This window comes from Trachypithecus francoisi, unplaced genomic scaffold, assembly GCF_009764315.1.
Source record: "Trachypithecus francoisi isolate TF-2019V2 unplaced genomic scaffold, Tfra_2.0 Contig01579, whole genome shotgun sequence".
NCBI classification, from domain to species: domain Eukaryota; kingdom Metazoa; phylum Chordata; class Mammalia; order Primates; family Cercopithecidae; genus Trachypithecus; species Trachypithecus francoisi.
In genome coordinates, this window is record NW_022681442.1 from 28,317,180 (window position 1) to 28,323,179 (window position 6,000).

The following is a 6,000-nucleotide window of genomic DNA, read 5'->3' on the forward strand; positions in this document are numbered from 1 at the left end:
AGCCTCTGCCTCCCAAGTTCAAGCATTTCTCCTGCCTCAGCTTCACAAGAGTAGCTGGGAGTACAGGTGTGTACCACCAAGCCAGGCTAATTTTTCTTTTGTTTTTTTTCTTTTTTGAGATGGAGTTTTGCCCTTGTTGCTCAGGCTGGAGTGCAATGGTGTGATCTCGGCTCATTGTAACCTCAGCCTCCCAGGTTCAAGCGATTCTCCTGCCTCAGCCTCCCAAGTAGCTGGGATTACAGGCGCCCACCACCACGCCCAGCTAATTTTTGTAGTTTTAGTAGAGGTGGGGTTTTGCCATGTTGGCCAGGCTGGTCTCAAACTCCTGAGCCTCCTAAAGTGCTGTGATTACAGGCATGTGCCACCACTCCCAGTCTTTTTTTGGTATTTTCAGTAGAGACAGGGTTTCACTAGGTTGGCCAGGCTGATCTTGAACTCCTGACCTCAGGTGATCTGCCTGCTTTGGCCTCCCAAAGTGCTGGGATTACAGGCATGAGCCACTGCACCCAGCCAAGAAATTAGGAAAATATTGATTAATAGATACATAGGGGTGTGTGTGTGTGTGTGTGTGTGTGTGAGAGAGAGAGAGAGAGAGCAAAAAGGAAAGTATCACTCAAATCTGGGCTTGAACCAGTGACCTTCAGTCTAATACTCTTTTAACTTGGGCTAATTGTAAAGAGCTCTCACCCTTCCTTCTTGCCCACCAATAGGAAAATCCTGCTTGTTTTGAAGTAACAGAAAAAGGTCAGAATTCACACTATGTTGGGAGTATTTTGAGTGCTAGTCTGAGTCCTTGGTATTGCCGTAGTCATCTCACACACATTTACTGAACCCTGGCTATATGCCAGCTGCTGGGATCCTAGAGATGAATATAGCTAGACGTGACAAATGGTGTCACTTTTCTCAGATTAATTTAATTTTTAAAAATATGGAATTATATGTAGTATGTAATGTGCTACGACTTTCTTTTTTCACTTCATAAATCATATACCTTTTTCCACATTAGTTATATACATCTATTTACTTATTTTTAGAGTTCAGTATAGCGTTTACTTGTAAGGATGTGCCATAATACTCGTTTTTCTCTAATAAAAACACCACTCTGATTTTTTCGTTTGTCTGATGATTACCACAAGTGCGTATGAGATTTTTATTTTAATTTTTTAATTTTTTAATTTATTTTTTAAACGGAGTCTCGCTCTGTCGCCCAGGCTGGAGTGCAGTGGCCGGATCTCAGCTCACTGCAAGCTCCGCTTCCCGGGTTTACACCATTCTCCTGCCTCAGCCTCCCAAGTAGCTGGGACTACAGGCGCCTGCCACCTCGCCCGGCTAGTTTTTTGTATTTTTTTAGTAGAGACGGGGTTTCACCGTGTTAACCAGGATGGTCTCGATCTCCTGACCTCGTGATCCGCCCATCTCGGCCTCCCAAAGTGCTGGGATTACAGGCTTGAGCCACCGCGCCCAGCCGCATATGAGATTTTTACAAAGAGAAAGAAAAAAAACAATCTAGACATGATGACTTACGCCTGTAATCCCAACACTTTGGGACGCCGAGGTGGGTGGATTGCTTTGAGCTCAGGAGTTCGAGACCAGCATGGGCAGCATGGTGAAACTCCATCTCTACAAAAAGTATTAATACAAAAATTAGCCGAGCATGATGGCGCACACCTGTAGTCCCCACTACTCAGGAGGCTGAGGCTGGAGAATTGCTTGAGCCCAGGAAGCAGAGGTTGCAGTGAACCGAGATTGCACCACTGCACTCCAGCCTAGGCAGCAGAGTGAGACTCTGTCTGAGAAAAAGAAAAAAGAAAAGAAAGAAAAGAGAAAAGAAAAGAAAAATACATTGCCTGAGTGAAATCCAGCCTTCATCTCTACTTTGCCATAATCATACGCACACCTGCTGTGTGTCCAGCTGCCTTTTTGGTACTTTTTATGTCTGTATGGTAAAAGACATGAGACATAGTCACACTCCCAAAAAACTACAATCAGCTGAAGAGATTTGACTAACTTGAGATTTTAACTTAAGGACCAGGCAGTATGCACTTGATTATGGACCATACATTATTCTAAGTACTCAGAGGGAAACCTACCCTTTTTCTGTCTAATTTTAGACTATTTTTTCAGCTGGATTTCTTTAGCCTCTACGAAAAGATATTGCATGAGCATATCATTAAGGAAGATGGGGGAGAATCATGCCCCAAACTTTCTAGAAGAAAGGGAAATGTTTTTAACAAAGAAACATGAAAGAACATGACATCAAGCTAAATCATACTCCTGTTTGTCCTTCATTTATAAAACTTCAACTGTTTCTATGTACATAGAAGATAAAAAACAATAGGCTGGGTGCAGTGGCTCACACCTGTAATCCCAGCACTTTGGGAGGCCAAGGCAGGCAGATCACGAGGTCAAGACATCGAGACCATCCTGGCCAACATGGTGAAACCCAGTCTCTATTAAAAATACAAAAATTAACTGGGCATGGTGGGGCACACCTGTAGTCCTAGCTACTCGGGAGGCTGAGGCAGGAGAATTGCTTGAACCTGGGAGACAGAGGTTGCAGTGAGCCGAGATCACCCCACTGCACTCCAGCCTGGCGACAGAGTGAGACTCCGTCTCAAAAAAAAAAAGTTCTTTGGGTGTATCAGTTGATAGTAACAGTTCATCCTATGTGGTTGTAGTTGTGCTTACAAATTTGTGTTTGCACAGTTTTGAATTGCCTTGTTTGATGTGCAGCGTTTGTTCCTCTTCCATATTTTTGCTTAGGGAATTTGGGGTTTCTATGTTTTGGCTTTAGCAGTGTCTCAGTGTTTAAGCCTATATCTGTGTTCTCTTTCTCTCTCTCTTTTTCCTTCTCCCTCTCTTTCTTTCCCCTTCCCAGAATGTTCTCTTTATTCACTTACTTCTAAGTCTGAGGCTAGGCTGAACCAGAGTTTCCAGAACCCCAGGGTTAGGAGAAACAGGACTTGCCTGTTCAATTACACTTCAAGACCATGGACAGCTCCCCAGCCGTCCTAGTATTGGCGCCTGCTTTATAGACTTCACCGAATGTGAGAATGGAGACGAATCTGAGAAACCATTTGGCCTACCTCCTCCTACCTTTTGCTGTTTCCCAGAGAAAGGATCCTAGTCGGCAAATAGTCCAGGATTATTAACTGCCTGGCTGTGGGGAGATACAAAGGACCTGGAGGGTGCCTTCACCCAGCATTTCCTGCACTCAAATCTGCTAGTGCTTGGAAAAATCCTTCAGTTCAACTCAACAGACTTGTGTGGACCAAGCCTTTCCCTCCCGGGGGAGATAAGGCCTAAATACAGAAACAGTCGCAGAGGCGGAACAAATGAACTCTAGTTTAATAAGAAAATGATTCCTCCTAAAGGCTGTTCTCCACGGGAAATAGAGGAAGAGAGAGCCCAGAGCATTGGGGGCCGAAAGGGCTGGAGAGGGAGTGGCGGAATGGAATGGAAGAGGGGCATTCAGGGACTTCTAGGGGACTCTGAAGTCAGTCTTGGTGAACTCCACACAGTTCACACCAGTGTGCCCTGAGCACACAGTCAAAGATATGCCTCACGCTTTCCTAAAATGAGAATGCAGAGGTCTCCCACTGTCTCCTCTTCCAAACTAGACTTTTTTTCTTTTCTTTCTTTCTTTTTTTTCTTTTTCTTTCTTTCTTTCTTTTTTTTTTCTTGAGACAGGGTCTTGCTCTGTCAACCAGGCTGGAGTGCAGTGGTGCAAACATGGCTCACTGCGACCTCAACCTCCCGGGCTCAAGCGATCCTTCTGCCTCAGCTCTCAAGGCAGCCTAAGACTATAGGCACATGCCACTATGATCAGCTAATTTTTTTTTTTTTTTTTTTTTGGAGAGATGGGATTTCATCATGTCGCCCAGGCTGGTCTCAAACTCCTGAGCTCAAGCCATCTACCCACTTTGGCATCTCAAAGTGCTGGGGTTACATGTGTGAGCCACCATACCCAGCCAACTAATTTCCAAAAGATAATTTATGCAATGATTTGATGTATTTTGTCTTCTTTGTTCTTCATAACAAGCTTAGGGTTTTATTATTCCAATTTTCCAAATGAATAAACTGAGACTCTGAGAGATTAGAGAACTTGTCCGACATGACACAGCTAGAAATTGGCAGAGCTGGGTCTTGAACCAAGTTCCTCTGATTCCAAGCTGGTGTTCCTTTCATCACACTTTATCCCTAATTGGGTCTTTGTGTGTGTGGTAAAATACATATAACAGGAAGTTTACTCTTTTAATCATTTTAAATGTATAGTTCAGTGGCATTACATTCACAGTGTTGTACAGCCATCTCCATTATTTCTAAAACCTTTTCACCATACCAAAAGAAACTCTGTACTCATTAATCAATAACTCCACATTTCCCCCATCCCCGTCTTTGGCCACCCGTTTTATTTTCTGTCTCTATGAATTTGACCGTTCTACGTACCTCACAGAAAAGGAATCACACAATATTTGTCCTTTTGTGCCTGGGTTATTTCACTTAATATAACTTCAAGATTTATCTATGTTGTATCATGTGTTAGAACTTCATCTCTTTTTTTCATTTTTTTGAGATAGGGTCTTGATCTGTTACCCAGGCAGGAGTGCAGTGGCACGATCTTGGCTCACTGCAACCTTCGCCTCCCAGGTTCAAGCAATTCTCATGCCTCAGCCTCCCAGGTAGCTGGCATTACAGGTGTGCACCACCATGGCTGGCTAATTTTTATATTTTTAGAAGAGATGGAGTTTCACCATGTTGGCCAGGATGGTCTCAAACTCCTGACTTCAGGTGATCCACCCACCTTGGCCACCCAACGTGCCGGGATTACAGGTGTGAGCTACCATGCCTGGCCAGAACTTCATCTCTTTTTATGACTTGATACAGTCTTGTGGTTGCAGAGGACAGAGATTCACTCAGGCCCACCAGAAGGAAAGAAGGGTTATTGTAAGCGGCCTTTACAGAATTCAGGAAGACAGAAATCTCAGCCACATGCTGAAGTTTAGGAATAGCCATGTGGCTGGGTTTATTAGGACTTAAATGTAGTTTGGAATCTGATCAGCACAGCTCTGGGGACCAAGATACCTCATTGATTTCTTAGTGGCAGGAAGTTATTGTTTTCTGATACTTAACCATTATGTCAACATAGTGATACTCTACTTAGCCATATTCTCCTTGTGGTCTGGCACCACCAATGAACTACTTCATATCCTGTGAAAAGCAAACCTCAGGCTTTTGCTAACCCCACATTTCTACCATTTTAATGGTATGCTATATTTTCTCCCTTTGTGACTTTCATCTCCTGCTCCCGCTGCCAGTTGACAAACTTTCCAAAAATATCTGGCTCTAAGCCACCTGCCTACCTAGAAATTATCTGCCCTTGAGATGAGCATCTTCCCCTGCTCTGATCCGTTGTACCCAGGGTGACAAGTCACATGCTTGTGAACATGACTCCTAATGGTAAAGATCTGCCTCTCTCAGGAGGAAGTTGGGTGCATGGCAGGCGGATACACAGAGAGGCATTGCCTTCATCCCTCTGCATGAGCTCTCTAGTGCTCTCCCATCAGGCTGTTTATTGTACTTTAACCCTATGGATTTACTTCTGTGACTTTACAAATCCCAGAGCAGAGGTGTATTTGGCTGAGTTGATGTGTACTATGCAGATATTTTTGCTCATATTTTTAGATGATACAAATCATTGCTATATGGTGATATGGAGTTTGGAATTACTTGAAATATGCTTAGCTTATGTCAAGGTGCCTACTGGTGGTTTCTGAATGAGAAACCACCTTTCCTTTCCTTTCTTTTCTTTTCTTTTTTCTTTTCTTTCTTTTTTTTTTTTTTGAGACGGAGTCTCGCTCTATCGCCCGGGCTGGAGTGCAGTGGCCGGATCTCAGCTCACTGCAAGCTCCGCCTCCCGGGTTTATGCCATTCTCCTGCCTCAGCCTCCCGAGTAGCTGGGACTACAGGTGCCCGCCACCTCGCCCGGCTAGTTTTTTG